This window comes from Natrix helvetica (genome assembly GCF_964273705.1).
Source record: "Natrix helvetica genome assembly, chromosome: 7".
Classification (NCBI taxonomy): Eukaryota; Metazoa; Chordata; class Lepidosauria; order Squamata; family Natricidae; genus Natrix; species Natrix helvetica.
The window spans coordinates 48301480-48324200 of record NC_138558.1 but is presented as its reverse complement, the minus strand read 5'-3'; positions in this window follow the sequence as shown (position 1 = coordinate 48324200).

The following is a 22721-nucleotide window of genomic DNA, read 5'->3' as shown; positions in this document are numbered from 1 at the left end:
TATATTCTTTTCCTGGGGATGAAGTTATTGAAATAATCCATGTTTTGTCAGTAGCAATTCCTTTTCAGTTTTGAAACATATCATCACATAAAAATATTGTACAAATCTTTTTTTTTTTTTGAAGTACATGGGAGGCAGAAAAAATGTTATAGCATCAGTTATTAAATAAGGGAGACGACTAAGCAAAGTAAAACATTTGCTTTCATTTTCTCACCAGAAATAATGCAACATTTTCATTGATTTTCAACTAGAAAGCTACAAATGGAGATGAAAAAAAACCTTTCTGGCCATACTGCAAAAGAGAAATATTTCTCTTTTGCAAATTGCAAATTTATTTATTTCTGATCCAATTCTAATTATAAAAACGTGCTGATTGTGGTAAATAAAAGAAAAGAATAAAATTTTATTATATTAATAAAAGATCATAAATATTTAATAAAGATAGTCCCAGATATTTCCAAAAGCCAGTGCATCGATATACATTTGGAATTTTTACAGAGGAATCTTTGAATTGATCACATATAAAATAAGCAGTAATTTCATCATCACAGGAGCAATTACAATTATTGGCAATTGGAATGATGAGTTACACTTGGTATTGTAATAGGCAATTTATGAACACCTGCGATGCAGATTCTATCTCTATATCCAAGCATAGGTAAATGAGAATTTTAAAAAATGGTTAGAGTATCTGCTACTTGTCATCCAATTGGACAGCAATCCAATTTGTGCTAGAGTAAAAAGATTCCACTGAGGACCAAGTAGGATGTGAATAAAATGCCTTCAAAAATGGCTTTGTCAGTTTGCCATTCTCAAATCTTCCCCTTCAGTTCAGTCAGAGCAAAGAAATTGCCAGCAAAGAAAGGTCATAATATACCAAGTCTAGGGTAAAGTCAATCTGAGATGGACCAGGGAAATTCCCCCAAATATTTTTTAGGTCAGAATTTGAGTTGGCATTTTTAATTGAGCCCTGAAGAAAACTAATTTTGACCACATTAGAAGTTGTGTGAGAGGTTCATGTTTTAATTTTTGATTGAATGATGTCTAACCTTGGGATATATGTAGAAGTACACAATTGAGGATCATGTAGGATCATACCCAGAATTTCCCAGTATTTAAAACGTTTGAAATTGTTTGAATGATTTAGGAATGCTTGATGGAAGCTGCAGCCTACAGTTGTCTAGTAGCACTGGCGTACACTTGAATCAGGATTTGTCAATGATTGTTTATATTTTGATAATAGTTGTTTTTATATGTTTATTTTTTACTTAATTACTGCATATCACCCAGAGCCACATTTTGGAAGATGGGCAGCCATATAAAGGACGGATGGACGGATGGACGGATGGACGGATGGACGGATGGACGGATGGACGGATGGACGGATGGACGGATGGACGGATGGACGGATGGACGGATGGACGGATGGACGGATGGACGGATGGACGGATGGACGGATGGACGGATGGACGGATGGACGGATGGACGGATGTATAACTATCCTCCAATATGAAACACTTAGTCAATATGATTTGTTAGAAACCTGGCATAGTTGTAATATTCTGAAAAAAACTTCCTAAAAGGTTCTGTTTTGAAGATTTTGATTAGTTCTTCCATCCCCTTTTAAAACAATAAATAGCCATCATTCATCAGTGAAAATATCTCTGTTAAATACAAGCAAGCCTCCAAAATGATTTTTCCCTTATGGGAAATGAGAGTTTATTATTGGAACTGCTCAGTAATCTATAGGATGTTACACTGAAAATGTATGGATTAGGCTTTTGTGTTCTTTCACCAGCTGTTAATTACAACAAATGCAAAATAGAACAAACTGTAAACAAAAATCAATTCCTGTTTTGCAGGTTGATGTTTCCAGGTTGATATATATATTGGTTTTTACTATAATCTGACTCAGTCCTCAAATGATTTATCTTTTCCTGAAAGAGCTACTGAGGATGGAGGAAAAGACCATCATAATTTAATTTTGGTGTGTGTATAATAATTACCTATTTATATCATTTCTTAACTGTTTATTCTCTTTTAACCTCACAAATGGTGCACTGCAATTATTTAGCCACAAAGTAACAAGGCTATAAGTGAGTATGGTCTCGTGATACAGGGAAAGGTACATATGTATACAAGATATAATTGTCAAGGCCCCTCCTTGGGTTTAATCAGACCATTATTTCTTCAAGCAGAAGTATTAGGTTGAAATTAACTGCAAATTGCATCACAAGGACCATTCATGGGTATGCTATTCTATTCAGAATAAAAGACTATTTCTGAATTGAGTCAGTTTATAGATATACAGTTGCTTTGTATTGATTGGATCCAGTATAAGCCTGATTATCATTATTCTGACCTTCAGGTACCAACAAAGACCTCAATTACATCTTTTGCCCAGCCCAAAATGGAGATATATAAATAGGAATCAATCAGCATGGCTCATGCCTTTTCTCATACTGACTTCATGTGGGTGGAAAATAGTACAGGAAGATGACAGGCTTTTCCCCACATATTTGGTGACTACACTTTGGACTATGATTTTCTGAGTTACTTGAGACAATGCTTTGGGGCAGGGTAGAGGAGAGAACTACTGACGCATGCAATAAGTGAAAGTCAATTTCATCACTCTTGCTGCCTTGAATAGGCTCAAATTAAGATTTCAAAGTGTTGGAATATTAGGAACAACATACACTAACCTGTGGCTCATATATTGTCTATTAATGCCATAACAAATTTCAACACTTACTAGTACTTACTATTGTACAACATACCATATATTTTAGATTTTGAAGGCACTATTTCAAAAAACTTGCATTTGATTGAATTCTAAATAAAAGTAGGAAAATATACTAATTCTTTACTTGATTTCTTATAAAATAATTAACAGAAGTTGCTAAGTGCTGTTGGAATAGAAATCACTGATTGTATACTCATTGATGTGATGATAGTAACAACAAAAATAGCAAAAGCAATGTAATGAATAAAGTTTCTGTGTTGCCCCGTGCACTCACACACACATGTAACTGTGGTTAGTAGGTTTGTTAATATTCCCCAGAAATTCCCTTCACCAAAATTCACTTGTCAAAATTAAATCCAGACATGAGCAGGCTCGTCCACAGATTAGTCCACAGTGCAATGACCTAATAGTCCACAAAGCAATTCACAAACAAAATAACTCCACTAGACAAACTTAAACCCACCAGTCAAAACTTCAATCCACACACAAAAAGTTCACATGGCAAGAAAAGTGCAGAGTTTCCAAAATACAATTCCAGACATGGTGTCAATCCAGAGAAAAGCAGGAATCATGACAATCAAACAAACATGTTCCCAGCAATGCTTCCATCTATCTTCTATTCTAAATAGCCAGCTTTCTGGTGCAGTTCGTGAAGATGGGTGGACACTTCTTCTCTTGAGTAGTCTGGATGACCTCCTCTCCTCCTGCCTTATTTCTGCCCTATGTGCTCTCGGATGAGTGCAGAAGGTAGTTCATCCTTTTCTTCGCTAGCCAATTTACCACTGCAAACTTTCCTGAAGCCTCCTCCAAATCTCTTTTGGACGGCTTTTCAGAGCCATCCATCAAATCAGTTCCTGATGTGCCAGGCATGGGCTCAACCTCCCCTGAGCTGATATCTGAGAAGGAATCTAGGGCATCGGCGAAGGGAGACACCACACTTTTGTATTTCTTTAATTTAAGACACTGCATTAATTGTTTGCTAGCTGAACTGAATAGTTACTGCGCAGGTCATAGGCCTCATCAGCAATGATTTACTGCGCATGCTTCTTAACACATTTCTTAATACATCACACATTCCAGAGACTTCTTTATTTTTGATCTTCTGTTCGTCTGCCAAGAAGGTGGATGACAATTGCTCTTGCCAAAATGTAACAATTAGATAGATTTGTTTATTTTTATTTTCATATTAAAGTTTTGTTTTTAATTAGAACATGTTATCGGGTCTTACTTTCGCTTTTTCTGAAGATATGCTTTTTAGGAAAGCCGACGGTCTACACCTCATTAGCTCAGGGTGAAATTTCCCCTGACAGGGAACAGCTATAATAATTTTAAAATAATACTTAAAATTGTTGATGGTACTGAATCAAAATTAGATGGCGGTAATATTACTTTCCAGGTTTGTTGCCCTCCACAATGTTGGACTTTAACTCCCATAATTTCCAACTAGCAGGTGAAGGTTAGAATATAAATTGCTTTATTAGAGCAGACACATAGCCAAGATACCATCCTAAATTTCAAATATAAATTAAAAATAGGAAAAAAAAACAAATATTTTCCCATTCATGAAAATTGGACTTTATAGAAAGTATTTTAAAGGAAAAAAAAGGAAAATGAATTTCAAGGAGGACAAATACAAAAGATTAGTACTTAAATAAAATACTGCAAGCATATAGTAATCACAGGAAAAAGACAAAAGATAAGTGGATTGTTACAGTACATATAAAAATACAGTTTATGTACAACACAGTTAACTATTGTAGTGTATAAAAAAAAACCTTGATGAGATGCCAGAATTGTATTCGGTATAGTGGTAATAATTTGATAGATAATTTGGTTTCCAAATAATGCAAATCCAAGCAGATTTTCATTAGCAATATGATTAAATGTAGCAAAGTTTGAAGGAGCAAATTGAAATGTTTTGAGAAAGATTCAAAAATTGGTTCAGAAACAAATCTAAGAAAAAAATAGTGAAATTTCAACTTTAAAGAAGAAAATATATTTGATAAAAGTATTTCAGTGTGAATGGAAGAAACAATTTAAAATAATGAAGCGGGGAGGAGAGAAATTCTCACTCTGTTTCAATATGCACATGGATTATACATTTAAAATAAAAAAAAATACCTTGAAAAGGATGGGAAATCTGCAAAAACTCAAATCTCTAAGGGAAGACAAAAATATTCTAAGACAAAAACAAAATTTAAACAAAGGGAGTGCATTAAAATTATTTTTCACTGTAAACATTATTTCACATTTCCATGCTGTTCTCACTTAAAAAAAAATAAAGATTAATACTGACTGATAAACAACATACCAGATCCAGACACTGAGGCAAGTTGTTTTCAGTAAGAAAAAAATGGCTGAATTCCCTATAATATTATCTTCGTTAGGGAAGGACCAAGACTCTAAATACATGCCATGCATTGCATGCTATGTATATACAAACCTGAAAAAGAAAAAAGGAAAAAAGTTACTGTTTATTAACACTTTCTTTTATTTTTTCATATTTCTATATGATAAAATAAAATTCTATTACCATAGTTTTCGGAGTATAAGACGCACCACAGTATAAGATGCACCATGATTTTGAAGATTTAAATTTAAAAATGTAAATTAAAATAAAAAGTTTGTGCACTCTGCAGGCCTCCCAAGCCCTCTGCACGCCTCATTTTTTTTGCAAAAACCCTTCCCAAACAAACCCAAAAGGGGGGCATGCATAGCTTTGGGAGGCTTGAAGAGGGCTCCTAGGCTTGGGGAGGGGGGAAAAACCACCCCTTTTTCGCAAAAATGACCAGATTTCTGAAAAAAGGGGGGGGGGGTATGCAGAGCTTTGGAAGGTTCTTAGAATCCTCCTGGGGGTTGGGAAGGCAAAAACGAGCCAAAATTGCCTGGTTTTTTTTTTTTTTGCAAAAATGGGCCATTTTTTGCAAAAAAAAAAAGGACATACAGAGTGTTTGGGAGACTTGTATAGTGCTCCTGGGGGCTGGGGCAAAAATGGGCTTTTTTTTGCTTTTTTTGCTCTCTCCAGCCTCAGGTGCACTTTGCAAGCCTCCCAAACCCTCTGCACATCCATTTTTGCAAAGGGGGCAAGGTTTCAGTTGGCCAAAAATGCTGTATTTAGTGTATAAGACGCACCCAGGTTTTCACCTTCCTTTTTGAGAGAAAAAGGTGCGTCCTATACTCCAAAAATACGGTACTTAATTAATGGACTCTCCATGTTTAATCTTGTGAATTTGGGATGCACTCTACTCAACATAATCTCTGAAACTCACATAATTGTATTCAATTTTTATTTCCTTTATGAGTGTTTACCAGTACTATATAAACATGTATTTCATAGAACAGTCAGACAAATGTTAATGTTTTTGGCTTATTAGGTCTTTTCAGATGTTCTTGGTGAGTGTATCTAAATGAAGCATTCTAATGTGACAACATTAATGAAATTGGAGTTATGGATTAGAAATTGCTTACAATACACTTAAAGAGATTAGAGGGGGTATTGTTTTTGTAATGGAAGTTCATTATATTAACTTTTTTCATTATGGAAAGAAAAAAGTAGCTTTGAGTTTTTGAAAGAAGAAAAAGGAAAGGTTATAAAAGGGAATATTGTCTTCCTTTTGTGGAGATGAGAGATTTATTTTTTCATTTGTCTAAAAGAACTAAAGTTTCACTTTAGTAGACCAAAGAATGACTGAAGAACAGATACTTCTGTATGCTGTCCCTGAGGCTTCTCTGTCTGATGGTGTTTTATCTTCAGAAAGTCTTTGGAGACAGTTTTGCAGCTCTGATTTGAAGTCATGCCATCTTTTTTCCAAGAGATGGAACTTTCATATTTGTGACTTTCTATGATAATGATGACCTTTAATTTTAAATTCAGGCTTTTTAGATACATAACCCAATCTGATGTTTTCCATATACATTAAACAAATAAATATATATTTTTCAGTCCCAATTAGTAGGACCCTTTGGAATGGAATTTGTTGTACTGCAAAACATCTGGAATCACCACACCGGTATTGCTTATTTTCACACACACACCCCACAACACTTGACAGACATTTCTTTTCTTAAATTGCCATTTTTTAATGTTAATTTTCAAAACTGAAATATTTGTACTATACTTTTTAAAAGTTTATCATCATAAAGTTTAAATATCAATACCTATAGAAGTAGTTTGGATGCCATAGCTCTGCACAATAAAGGCAGGTTAAGGTAAAAAGAAAATAAGATAGAAATGAATCTGATGGCATTAGTCATTAGTCAAGATTGATTTATAATAGAGATGAAACAGCATCAACAAATGTAATTGTAGTTTGACACTTAGAATTTATTAGTTTATAATGTAACATACAAAGTAAATAATAAGATTTTTATTTAAAGGTATAAATCCTACTCCAATTTTTCTTCACTTTATAACACATCCTCCATAAATGATAAAAAGTCTCTTCTTTACATTTACATTTCCAACATTCATTCGAAATGCCATATACATTCTTGACAACTTGCCTGGAGTTAAATATCAACAATACATCATCTTATAGAAGTTTTCTTTTAAGTTATAATTTAATGTAAATTTTAAATATTTTTTTCCACACAGTTTCTCATTGTTCAGGCATTACATTATATCCAAAGTTCCTTGGCCACCGAATCATACGGTGCTTTACTTCTTCATTTTCCAGATTTAAATTCAACAACATTTTATAGATTTTAGCAATAATAGGTTTATTATTACCACACATTAAGTTTTTCAATTCATTTTTTAACAAAGTTAAAGTTAAACCCATAATTCTTTTTGTCTAATTTAAATCTTTCTTTCAATTATAGATATGTAATTTGACACCAGGGGTGGGTTTCTGACGGCATTACTACTGGTTCGGCACCTGAAAACTTTTGTACGTCCATGTACGCTTTGCTCATGCGGCAAATGTATGCTACAGTTTCATATGTGTGTGTGTGTTTGTGTTTGTGTATGTTTATGTATGTGTGCATCTATATATAAATTTTGCTCTGGGGGGTAGAGGGGGGAGGAAAGCCCAGCAACGTACTTTCAATTACTTTCGTTTGTATATAACATGGCAGTAAATAATAACTTTTTTACTCATTATTGTGGAATTCTTAATTTTCTTCCTCATGCTATTTCAGATATTTACAGAAAGTTCTTTTTTATTTTATTTTAGCAAGAATGATGTGCAATGTAAAATTGAAATATGTATATTTCTTTGGAAAATAACTAAAATTAAACTTCCTATGGTATGCATTAAAACATTAAGCTAATCTAACATTCTTGATAGCATGCTCCTTGGGGCAAGCACTTCATAAGGTATTTGGTCATGAAACTGTAAAGTATTGTGTGCACTGTAAAAAAAACTAAGTCGCCTTCCAGATTGCTACTGCACATTTGTGATTATTTAAGTAGCCACTGGATGTCACTAATGATCCACACTAATTCCAAATTTGGGAATGTTTCATACTTTGGCAAAGAGAGCACTTCCATGACCTTGGGAGGTGAGGATGCTTAAAGTAACCAGTGTCAAAGTTGAGACTCAGATTTTTTTTTTGCATAGATCTCAACTGCAAACAGCAATCTAAATCTTAAAGTTCTCCTAAACATGTTTCTTTCATTATTAGGGTTTTATACCCACAGAGAATTTAAATGACCAGAGACCAAGATATTTTCAAACCATTAGCACTTGTAATAAAAACAAATTCAAAATATCACAAAAATATCATAGATTATTAACTGGAAGCTGGAATTATACAGGTCTAGTATGAGAGGATAAATTGTAACAATGAGATTGATTGAGCTCTTGGCATACCATTGCAAATGCTGGCAGATGAAAAAAAATGTTAGAAGTTCTTTAGTTAAAAATAGGGGGAACATTTTACTCTCCAGTAGAAATTGTACAGTTCCGAAGAGTACAGCTAGTAGATACAGGATATGCTAAATCAGTTTATTTGATTTATATAATCTGAAAGTACTTCAGTCTGTCTGTAAAGAAGGCAATCCTAAATTATCCATAAAACATCAAGCCAAAATATCAGAAGCAAAGTTCAGCGTGAGTTGTACTACGGATAATGGATGAAGTGAAATTTACCTGCTTGGTGAGGGGGAAGAAATTAAGGTGGTTAATGTAGCCCTACTCATTTTGTACTTTTAAAATCTACATGCAAATTTTAATGGTGTTACACACACTGAAAGCTGCACTTTTCCAAATGTTGTGATCCAGTTTGCAAGTTAGAAATATTAGAAGAAGGCATGCAAAATTATATTACATTAAGATAAATTGTTTGTTCAAGCATGAATTATTATTATAATAGGAACAGAGCACAAAAATGCACTAAAAGAAAGGTATATGCAAAAAGGCATATAAATATAATTAAAATGCATATGATATATATTTCCTTGTGCTATAATTGTAAATATAAACAAGTTTCTACTAATATATTAGGATTATAAACCACTGTAGAAATGGCATGCAATTATAGCTGAAAAGTAAGTGATGAATATTATGATGAGTATTCTCTCTTCCAATATCTAATAACTTGCTTATTCTTGAAAAAAATAATTTATGAAAACACATTTTAAGGTTCTGTTGTGCGATCTGTATATCATGTGTATAGGGTAATCAGTCTGCAATAATCAAAAGCTGTAATGTATTTTATCAAAATGTTGGAACAATGAACTGCTCAAATTCCTTTCAGTTATATTCAATAAAAGGGCACAAATGTGATGTCCTACGTTTCTGAATTATACATAGGCACAAGTATTATTCAGTTCATATATGTGTGTAAAATAGAAATGTCTGTTTTTGGCTTTGGACAAAATTGGTTTCCTGATATTCTTCCAACAACTCTACTCATATTCTTTTGAATGGGTTCAGTGTTGAATCAAAACATTGTATTATTTCAAGGTATAAATGAGTATCTGTAGATTAAAGATGGAAACTGCTATGATGTACCCAGACATAGCAATGAAGAATAATTTTGGAAACGTTTTTCTTTATGTCTGTAGTGTGGCTCAGACAGTGGTCCTTGCCATATTATATGAATAGTCATGATTTATATTTGTCCATTCACAAATTCAAATAATTATTCTGAAATGGATTTTTCTTGTGAAACATCATCCCAGCCACTTGAAACTTATAGATCTGTTGCAACTAAGACAAAGAAAGAAACAAAATAAACCCTTTTCAGTTCCAATAATATCAGGGGGACTGGCTTAACCACATGCTTAGTTACTTTGCCACGAATATCAATAGGACTTAAATGTGCTTAACTTTCAGAGGATTTGGTTTGCTTCAGAATAGAATTGATAGATCATGAACGTTATTTTCATAGGGACTTTTAGGGGATTATTCAGTATGTGGTGGGAATAGATTGAGTCTTAGAAGTACTTACAATTAGATTCTAATTAAAGGATTATGTTGGCTTGACTTCAGCATCCTATGTTCAAAGAGTGTGTGTGTGTGTGTGTGTGTGTGTGTGTGTGTGTGTAGCTTTATCAGCAATCTATTATTTACCAGCATTTGGGAGGCTATTAGATGGCCTCTAATAACCTTACATGAAACTATATCTGAATAGACCACAATCACCTTCATCTAAGGGTATCTATTTGTATTTAATAATGGATATCCTCCATCAAATCCAGAATCTTATCATTGATTGGGTCCAATTTAGTAGAAAGACAATACTCTGTGAATTAAAATACGCATCAGGATAAAAATAAATATAGCATTCTAGATCATAAAGTATTTAGCAAAAGTTATTTCGGTGCATATGGAACTAAATAAAAGCTTTCTACAAGTTTGGTGAAGATTATTTGTATTCTCAAATGTGTCTGTCACAGGTTTCTTTCTATGAGATACAATACTTTGCCAAAGTGAAACCTGTTGCAGTACAAATGGACAGACCCTCAAAATCTGCAAGAAAATGCATTAATTTTGGAACGTGAGTGTGAGTATTCTCCTCATAAAGTACCTAAATAATGGAGGCCTTAAGGATCGTTGCATACAAGAACGATTAATAATGTATATAAGATGTGCGAAAACAGTATTAACAAAAATGCTTATAAAATTAAAACTTGATTTTTGATTGTTGTTTTTTGTGTGTGTTGTAAATATTTAGTTTTCAAGATACTTTTTTCTAGCACTAAACACTAATTGAATATATGTGATAATGACATGGACTAGAGACAGTCATACTACCTATTGGCAATTATGTTTAAATAAAAACGTAATGCACAAAGCCCTGAATAGAAAATGGTAATTGATATTGAATTGATTTTCAGGAAATATATGTACTAGTTAAAGAAGATAAAGAAAGTTGTGCTGGGTCATAGTTTTAGTATCTACAGATGCTTTTATAGTAATGATATTTATTAACAACAAATATTGCAACATGCACACCCACAGCGCACAAGACACCATAAAAAATAAAGATACTGTAAAGATTAGCTTCTATATTGAAAGCATCATCGAAATGCCTGATTTAAAGAGGAAAAAAAAGGTAAAGTATCATTCAAGTTGAGTTTAACTTCTGAAAATGTGATGGACAAATCATTATAATTTTCCTGACAGAAAATTTCTTCTTTAAAATAGGCTTTAAAAAAATTTAGACTGGTATCTCTTGGAGATCTGTCATTACTAAACCAAACCTGACCCAGCATTGTTTCTGAACCTTGCCAAAAAAGCAGGAATTTGAAAATGGTTTTAAGAAGAAAAGTTTAGCCAGTGACAAAGTTTTCAGGGATTTACAGATGTATTCCAAAGCTTTGTCATTTTGTGTATAGCTTTGTTTTGGACAACGTTACTTCAAGTCACTATTGTACATCTAGAAGAAAAATTATAATACAATACAATACAATAGTAGAGTTGGAAGGGACCTTGGAGGCCTTCTAGTCCAACCCCCTGCCTAGGCAGGAAACCCTATCCCGTTTATGTGCATAGCTTCATTAGGAAGGGAGCTTTTTTTAAAGTATACAATTGTCATTTTGTTTGTAAATTTCTCATATACTACCAGTAGTTATTAGACACTGTGTTTCAAGGTGCTTTGATCTTGAGCCAGTTTGATGTAGTAATTCAGGTGCTGCATAGAAACCAAGAGACTGAGTTTTAGTTCTGCCTTTGGCATAAGACCAACTGTATGACGTTGGGCCAGTCTTTTTCTTTCAGTCCTTCCCACCTCACATTTCTGTATGGAAAATAGAACGAGGAATGAGTAATAAATATACTTGACACCTTGAGTTTAGTATAAAGTGATAAGGGAATTTTTTTTAAATCTAGCTATTTATTTATTTATTTATTTATTATTCATATTTATAGACCGCCCCCTCTCCCGGAAGGGACTCGGGGCGGTGTACAGTCACTAAAATACGTTATAAAATACATACAAACAGTTAAATAATTAAATACGTAGGTGGAGGAGGTTGCAAGACTGTACATAGAATAATAAATATTAAATATAGTATATAGTATATTAAAAACTTTTTAAAACCCCAAACCCAATTAAAATGAATAAATCCCCGGGAGGTAAAACTAAGAAAGTGCCAGGCCAGCTGATTGAAATAGGTGAGTCTTTAACTTTTGCCGGAAGGAACGGAGGTCGGTGGTAGTTCGAATGTCTGGGGGGAGGTCATTCCAGAGGGTTGGGCCCATCACAGAGAAGGATCTACTCCTAGGTGTCGCCCGCTGGCATTGACTAGCAGACGGCACCAGGAGGAGCCCCTCTCTGTGTGAGCGGATAGGTCGCAGGGACGTGTGTGGTAGGATGCGATCCTGCAGGTAACTAGGTCCACTGCCAGCTAATCAATCAAACAAACTAAGTTAAACTACAAATAATGCAGAGGCTGATACTGGTTCAGAGATATAAGCCTCTTTGTCTTTGCTTCTCCATTGCAATCTTAAAAAATTTCTTTTTTTTCTCCGTGTCTTCAATTTTAGAATCAATACATAAAATCATAAGTCTGTATCACCAGACTGGCAATGAACAAATTCATTTGAATCCATGTTACAAATAATAACAAACAAAAATAATATGCAAATATAAATCAAATATTATGCAATATATGCAATAAAATAATGACAAGCAAAATATTCATAAAATGCTTGAATGGGGAAGTTAGATAGCATTCATAAAATGTTTGAACGGGGAGTTAATTAATCATATTTTTACAGATCTTTGCCATATATTTGTAGAAATCATTTAATTATTAAATTTGCTGCAACTGCCTATTTGTTACACACCATATGCTATTTTACTACTGTTTTCTCTATTTTGAGACACTGATCTTCAAAATGTAAGATTACTTCATGACTAGCTGAGACATCAGGCAGTAGAAGATACTGCCACATTAAGTGGTGGGTTTTTCTTTGATAAAAGTCTTCAAATAAAGGATAGTCATTTGTCAGAGACAATATAGTAGCTATTAAATTGAACAGAATATTGAACTACATGACCAACCAAGATCTTTCCAACTTTTTTTATTCTTTAATTCACATGACTCTGATCTATAGCTTGGTAGACATCAAAGCACACTATTTACAATTAGCAATAGTCAATCAAACACATGTTAATACAAGATAGCAACCCTGATAGCACAATAATATTGGCCATTGAAGGCAACATTTTCAAAGACATTAATTTATGAAACAGTATTTAATGAAAAACTGTTTTTTAATAGTATGACTGGTTGAATCTGAACTGCCAATGGATACAGATGCAGTGAAAATAAAAGAAACGTCTAGAAAGAAAATTTGTATGTAATGTAATAGATATCACTCCATGTAGTGAGTGGGACAAATTTAAAGGTGTCAACTAGCAATGTACAATATATGTGTCATTTAGCTTGGAATCTAATGCACCTCAGCATTCTGCATGCAGTCAACTAGCAATGTACAATATATGTGTCATTTAGCTTGGAATCTAATGCACCTCAGCATTCTGCATGCAGTCAACTAGCAATGTACAATATATGTGTCATTTAGCTTGGAATCTAATGCACCTCAGCATTCTGCATGCAGTCAACTAGCAATGTACAATATATGTGTCATTTAGCTTGGAATCTAATGCACCTCAGTATTCTGCATGCAGTCCATCCTCTAAAAACAGTTACCGATTTTATATGCCATTGTTATTTCAGTATTTAAGTATCTTTTATTGGTGATCTTGTCAAAGGCTTTTTGAAAGTTCAAATGTAGACTATTGACCTATTCACTCTTATTCACATTAGCTTTTTCGCTCCTTAAGCAAGTCCAATAGGTTTCTAAAGTGTAACACTGGTATAATTTTATATCTGCTTCTACGCAGGGTGCCTGTTTTTAGAAATGAAAAGTAATAGGAATATAAAACCCACTGGATAGAAACCTTGAAATCAGCATGAAAGTACCTATACCAGTATGTAAGTACATATCAACAGTGATGGATCTTTTATTCTACAATATTAACAGAAATTGTGTTCCATAGCAAATATGAATCTGGCACTTTAATGTTTACTATTTATTTGGCATGATCAAACCTAACAACAAAGAGAAATTATCCTTGAAAATATTTTGTGATGAGAATCTCATTTATCAGGAATGTGACTGCAGTTGCCAAGAAGTTTCACAGTGGCCATGCATTTATATTTCTCCTGATGTGTGCCAAGGCAAAACACTCAGAGCATTGCATTGTTTTCAAAATCTGATAGCAGTGTGTTTTTGATAGCTAGCTCTCATTAAAATTATAACAACAAAGTATCATAGACTGTGTGAAATTGTAAGGATACATATGATTTCACGGATAAATGTTTAGTGACTAAATTGTGTTGCATTTGTCAGATTTGCTAAAAGAGTTCCTTTTGAAACTTGTCATACACTTTCAAGACTAGGAAATATCTGCACCTTTTGCATCGTAGCAAAATAACAATACAATAAGTTTTGAGGCTGTTTTCTTTTCTGCATCCATTGTCAGCAGAAATAGTTCTCTTGTTACCTATTTGGGTAATGAGACATCTGAAAACAAATAACCAATCTCAAAGAGCATCTAGGACTCACATACTGTTAAGTGGTTGTGATATTAGCAAGGAATCATGGAGGAAGGAATATGTGAACAATGTTGTATCAGTCACCAGTGCAAAGCAACAATTTATTTGATAAGCAGCAATAACATGGACAAAGCTGATTCTTTAATGTCATGATTGTCAACGTGAATCTAGTCAAACTTTGTTGTTAACGTGTTGCTTTTACATTCATTATATAAACTTTTTATACTTCAGTTCTTCTTTGTTTCTTACTAAGAGGAAGAGACCAGTTTGAAGATTCTCAGTTAGAGCCAACTCTAATTGGCTCCTTGAGATGAAGAGTCAACAGACAGGTCAAACCTTCATGAGCATATCACCAGGTCATCACAGTATGTCATATTAAAGGCACTGTGGAAAAGAACACACTAATGTCATCTATATTTATCCTTACTTTGGAACTGCCAGTCTAATGCTAATAAGCACAATGGCTTTACAGTAATTACATGGCTAAATGGTATGGCTGCAACTGCAGCTAACTTATAGTCCCGAATAAGGATTTGAAACCATTTGAAAGCTCTAATAGATATCAGGCATTTCTGTATTGTTAAATTTTGTTTAGCTTAGTTGACGGGAAAAGACTACATTTGCTTCTAAAGGACTAGGGATTTCACAATAAAATAAAAATGGTCAGTAAATGTGGAAGTGTAAGTAATTCTGAATACTTGCTAAAGTTAGTAAAGAAAATGTAAAGAGAAATTATTTTCTCAACTATGACACTAAATTATCTATTTTAATAGTTTTCGCTTATGGTTTTTTTAATTCACTTGATGATTGATTGATTGATTGATTGATTGATTTGCTTTTTATTGATTTACAACATTATAAACTACTATTTAGGAATCAATCAACTGAAAAGGTTCTTTTGACCTGATGCCAGTATGGTCCTTCTACTTAACTTTTCAAATGAAAATTGTTTTTTATTAAGGTGACATTTGACAGTAGGTCATCAAAGAATGCAGTAGAGAATTTTATAAAACACTGCTACCAAATCTAAAACACTATTCGTTATATCCACTAAAATTCAAAATAGAATATTGTAGAAACTCTACAGGTTTACCATTGCAATTGCTACATAATGCAACAATTGCTGCATGAAACATCATTGTCCTTACTTCTGAGAAATAAGTCATCATGGCAATGTTTGGGAACCTCATTCCCAAAAAGTAAGAAGAAAAAAGTAAGGTTGTCTTTAAGTTATAAGTTATTAATATTTAGATTTAATACAGCTGCCCATTCCAATGTATTTTGGGTGGATACAAAATACAATGCTAATTAAAACAATTAAAAATATAAAACAAAATGACAAATAATTACAGATAAAAACTGTCATTAAAACCATCAGACTCAACACATTATTTCCAGACTTGGATCCAAGGCTAAATATTTTGGAACCCCAGGAGAGAGAGTACACTCATATCTGTGGGGAAGATGTTCCCAAGAATGGCCATGATAGAGAAGGTGTGTTACTTTGTAATATGATAAACTTTAATAAAAGAGACATGGACCACACCCACTTTGCCTGGCAAAACCAATTCAAGAATGGGAATCCATCGGTAAGCACATCCATCGGTAAGCACACTGGGAAGAGTTTTATAATTAAAACCCAGCACCTTAAATGGCACCCTGAAGCCCTACTGGCAGCCCGTGCAGCTTGTGTCAGAGTGGTGACACACCGGCATGATGAAAAAATACCTATTTTACTGGCACTGCTGCATTTTGAACCATCTGTAACTTCTGGGTAATCTCTTAAGGGTAATCTCTTGAAGAGCATTTCAGAAGTCCAGCAGTACAGTGATCAGTGTACGAATGTCCATTAGTGAGGTCCCTTGGTTGAGGGTCCAACATTTCTACTATAGAGACAAGGAAACACGTGTCTACTCCACCATAGATATGTTATATAACAAATGTGGCAAACCTTTTGCACTGCTTATTCCTTTCCCTTTTAATATTAAACTGACAATGGGCCGCAGAGTTTATGGATTGTAATTTTAGGATAATTAGACCATGTATAATTGACAGACTGGATTTTATCATATATGTTATTTATTATTTTATACTAGAATTTTAATTGTATATTTACTGAGTGTTTTTATTTGTTCTGGTCTCTGTTCTATGACTGTAATAAACTAAACTGAAACTGACAAGGGCACAAATCATAAATTTGTGAGTCCAATGCTCAAAAACAGTTTAACTTCTCAAAATAAATCTAGATGTTTTCTTAGATAAACACCATTGACTGCTTTCAGGTAGTTACTGAATCTTAATTTATCATTTTTATTTAAATAAACAAACTATAAGAAAATATTTATAGGAATATGCACCTTGAAAGGTAATTGCAATTCTGAAAATGAAGAGGAATAAACATTTCTGTGATTACATGTGACGAAGGAAATCCATGAAAGAAGAGGGCAAGATCTGTGTTATCAAAATTTCAATCTGACCTCTATACATAGACAAAAATTGAAATTGCTTGTGTTTGTAATTATTTTCAGAGTTCTTTATAGCTATACTGGTAGTAAACATCTATATGTATTACGGGCAAAAGAAATAAGAATTTCCAATGATGTGTTCTGGCTGGATTCGTTTTATGTATAATTTTATAATGTTATACATTAAAAAAGTAATAATTGTTGGCAGTCATGTTTTAATTAAAACAAATCAAAAGAATAATAATAGAGTGATAATTGTATTAAAACATTTTTTAAAATCTGAATACACAGGGTATTTCCATATTTAAATTATTATTTTAAAAGGGAACGGAGAATGTGTGGAGAACTCTAGAACTGAATATTGGGGACATGCCTTCCCATCTTACAAAGAAATGTACAAATTGCATCCTTCTGTATATCCTTGTTAACAAAATATAATTATATTGTCCAACAACAGTAAACCTACAGGTTTCTAGTCATAGAACAAGTCTATGGTGGTTGAACAAGTCTAATGAAACTCAAACATTTAACTGAATTTATTTAATTAGAATTAAAGGTTAGTTGGTTAAAATTTGTAAATGTAGACAAGATAAATAACAAGGGCAGAGAAGTCTTATAAATTCACTGGTGAATCAATAGGATCTCCAACCTATTCACTGCTATACACATAATTAATAAGTTTTAGTCCTTTCACTTTTTGGTAGAACTGCTTTTGAATTAATACTATATGATTTTGTTTGGCTTCAATGTTATCCTTTTATTCTTTGTAGTTATTTAGCATATTTAATTCCTAAGAACAATATACAGAGACCATGTATCTATATGAACTGACAGATTTGCACTTGTTGCCAGCTGCATGCTGGGCACAAGCTACAGGATTAGTTTGATCTATAAAATCCCAAAATATGAGGACCTTGTTATTTGAATAAATTGCATTGCTTATTATGGATAGTTTACCCAACACAACCTTTTGAAGATGTTTCCACTTCCTAATTGTCTAGGACAGGGGTGTCAAACTCGATTTTATTGAAGGTCTCATCAGGGTTGTGTTTGATGCCGAAAGGGGGAATGGAGTGGGCGTGGCCAGGATGGGCATGGCCAGTTCGACATCACTCGTGTCAAGGGCATCTGTGGTGGCCTGAGTTCTCTGCCAGAGAAAATGGGCTCCTGAACTCTGTATTTGGCTGCGATGGCCTCCCTAACTCCATTTTTGTTTGCAGATTCACCAGTGCTTCGCTGTTTCCAAGGCTTCCCCCTGGGCCAGATCTAAGAACCCTGTGGGCTGGATCTGGTCCCCGGGCCTTGAGTTTGACACCTTTGGTCTAGGACAGTGATGGTGAACCATTTTTGGTTCGTGTGCCATAAGTGGCGGGAGCACAGGGGGGTCGTGTGTAGGCGTGCCACACCCATAATGCAATGCGCAACCCCCCAGTGTGCGTGCACGCACTACAGGTGCGACCCCCCATTTTTGCATGCTTTTTTCGCCCTCCCCAGGCTCCAGAGGCTTTATAGCCTCTGGAGCCTGGGAAGGGTGAAAAATGGCTTTAAAAAAGGGTGAATTCAGCTGGCCAGCGCACGCATGCGTGCTGGCCAGCTGACAGGGCAGTGCCGCACATACACTGACAAATGGCTCTGTGTGCCACCTGTGGCACGCGTGCCATAGGTTCGTCATCACTGGTCTAGGACATAGGGAAAGCTCTTCATTCTTATGTGTGGGTCCCAGAGTATAAAATGATCTCTTCAGGAAGGTACATTCAGTCTTTAGCTTTTTGCCATTTAAGAAAAAGACAAAATCTCATCTCCTTTCACAAGTTTTAAGTATTTATTAATTTTAATTACTCTTTTACTGTCATGTTTTATATTTGCATTTTGTTTTCATTAATGTAAGATACCTTGGGTGCTTGTGTAGGCAGAAAGGTGGGGAAACAAACATTATTTTTTTAAAAAATCATTATCCCTGTAGTTTTTTCCCCCTGAATCTTCTTCATAAAAATTGCATTCATTAAAAATACTTTCCCCAGCATCTCCTATGGCCAATATGCAGCGTCACAAACTGGTGTACTCCAGGAAACTTTTTATAATGTGCAATGCATAACTGGTAGGGCTAGCACTTCAAAACCTAGTTTAAAACATTTTTACAATGATTGTTTGTCTTGGGTATTCAACTAGTGCTAATTAAGCTAATGAATGCCTTCCTTGAAATGCAATCAATTCCCCTGTTCTTTGGAGAATAATATTTCCAACCCACACTTTCTTTTTCTAATGGCTTTAACACTGACACCTCTCTCTGTCCCTTTCCTCTATTAACCTTTTTTTGACCTCTATTACTTTTCCAGATTTTGACACTACTCTCTATTTCCTTCTCTTCTTGGCTAGCTTCTAGTTTAAAGAATATCTGCAGAATCACTTCTTAGGAAATCTTTACTTTTAGTTATAATTCTCTGCCCTACTTCCAGTCTCATCTTTATCATGCAAATATCCCTGCTATGGTATTGGATTGATTTAGCCTATTCTAATAAATCTACCTAGGGATGCTTTCTTTAAAATATTACAGAACTCCAGTATTCGAAGATTGTCCTTCACAAAACTAGAAATTGTTCCAAACAACAGCAGAACTAACTTCCTAAAAAGTTGAATGTGTTTCTGAATATTATATTTGATCTTTGTAAAACAGTGCTGCTTAGTACTCTTATGAAATATTATTCACGTCAAAATTATCAGAGTAAAGCCAAGTTGATAATAAAATGAGTGTCTTATTGGAATAGGCAGACCTTATTAATGCAATGCTTTTAAAAAAGAGCCCATTGTGGTTCATATCATAAAAGTTATTTTAATGTTTTGTAGCCATAATTATGTTGTGTATGGATAGTAATTTGGAGGTTTTCATATCCTTCTCCATTTTACATAATGACAACATTCTCAATGCTTTGGGCAGAAGAAAAACTAATTTCATGTGATAAAATCTCTTCTGTTCCCTAAACTGCTTTATGGTACCCCGAAAACTAGAAACAATGTTTTATACTGAATAATGCTAATTTAATATACTAATTAAATTAATTAATATGCTTTGGCTTAATAGAAAAAGTTGTTTATTTCTGAAAGCTAATTTTAATCTTTTAAAATGGATGCAAACTTTCTATTTGAAGCGTATTTTAAAACAAACAAACAAACATTCTACTTTTTACAAATTTCCCCTGCTTTGATCTGATGGAAGGATGGGGGTCACTGTGGGGTTGAATTCTCTCTCAGCCTAATACTTGCTTGCAGTATCGAACGAGAAACTGCTATTTACCTGTCAAATTACTCAGGGAAAGAGATTGACTCCCTGTGGTCTAATTTTCTTCCAGCATTTCAGGAAGAAGAAGAATTTAAAAAAGAACAAAAAATTACCTTACTCACTTCTGTTTTTTCTGTTCTGGTACAAATCCAGACTGATAAACTCACAAAATGTTCTACCACCATTAGCCTCATTTATACTACATATAAAATGTTCTCTGCTACTAAAGATCAATCCACATTCAGATTGAACAATGGAATAAAAAATAGGAGTAATATATTTACTCTATATTTGCTCTTCTATTTCATTTATTACTTGATTAAGAAGCACCCATCTGCTTTACATTATCTTTTCATTTTAAAAGCACCCTAATTTATTTTAGCAGCTTTAAGATTACTTTTCAAAAATGAAAGCATGATTGGAAAGTTTCAATTTCTTCTCTTTTAAAGTTGTTGGAAGTACTTTACACCAGCAGCTTTATTAATGGAATAGATGAAGTCAGAGTCACATGACAGAAAGTTTACTATAGTGGGTAAACATTCAGATAGGCATGGATGAAAGTGGATCTAGTAAGTAAAAATCAAAGACAGTGAATTTAGAGAGCATCAAAATGGAGCTAGTGGGAAAAGGTTTTCAGTCAAGCAGAAAGTAATATTTCACTAGGGTAATAATCACACTCTGAGGTACTAGATTTTCTCCCAGGGCCCTTTGAAGAACAGTTAAAAACTGTAATGCCACTTTTAAAACTGAGCAGCAATCTGTTCGTAAATCCCCACTTTGTCACTTACCATAGGTTATTGTGTTCCAGGCCAGATAAATTTGATGAAGGTTTTGGGAATGTTATTCATTCCCTGAACCTACCATGTTTCTCTGAAAATAAGCCCTGCACAGATAATAAGCCCAATCTGGCTTTTGAGTGCATGTGCTAAAATAACACCTCCACCAAAAATAAGCCCTCCTCCAAAATATTGCAATACAGCAGCAGTCATGAGGTGACCATGCTCGCCGCCTCCTGCACCTCAAAAATAATAAGATCTCCCCGAAAATAAGACTAAGCACTTATTTGGGGGCGGGGGGTCGAAAGAAAATAAGATCCTGTCTTATTTTCGGGAAAACACAGTATTTGGTTTCAAACATTCTGATAGGAGAAGATGATATAGAGAAGATGGTATTGTTGGAGCAAAGCAGCCAAAGGAAATAACTTATTTTGTTTATGAACATGGGAAGTTTTAGTGGAGCCATAATCTAGGTAAATTTTCCAGTCCTGTGCAGACATTGTTTATTAGAAATACATAGAAAATGCTACATATTTCAATTTGTAATATTTTACAGAAGAAAAAAAATAACATATTTTCCCTGTGGATATTATGTGGACCTTTTCCATAAAGACATGTAAATAAAATAATCGAGCAAACTGAATTGTATATAATATTAACTTTGGAAGACAATTATATTTATATATTTAGTTTATTTGCTATTAAGTACAATGCAAAATTTGTGATGCAAGTATAAATTGAATTGTTAATTTAGAATTAATATTGTACAACAATTAAGACAAATATTCATGTAGCATCTAATTAGGTGCATAAAATTTTGCTTTATACTAATTTTAGAATTTGCAAAGGCTCAGAAAGGGACATTCACAGTTCTATCCCAAATTAACTAGAAAGTATGTCATATTGTGTCATTTAATGTCTTAGTTAAGTTTACCTTTCTAATTGTCTAAGGAGATTCTCAAATATCCATGTCATGGTTGTCTCAAAGGTGCTTTTTCAAGAGACAACTGGATTTTCTTGTTCTTCTTTGAAGTCATTTCAATTCTCATCCAAGAAGTTTCTTCAGGTCCGACTGGATGTTGGGGAATCATCTATCTCCAGTCTACATTTCCCCACCATGCAGTCAGAGCTGAATAAACCTCTTGGTTACTGAAAGCTGAGAGAAGCATCAAAACTGAGCTCCTTATTTATCAAATTTATATAGCTGCCCATCTCACATGAAGTGACTCTGCAAGGGATGAAAGAAAGTCATTTCAATTCTCATCCAAGAAGTTTCTTCAGGTCCAACTGGATGGTGGGGAATCATCTATCTCCAGTCTACATTTCCCCACCATCCAGTCAGAGCTGAAGAAACGTCTTGGATGAGATGTGAAATGTCTTCAGTAAAAAACAAGAAAGTCCACTTGCCTCTTGAAAAAGCACCTTTGGGATTATCTTTCTACTT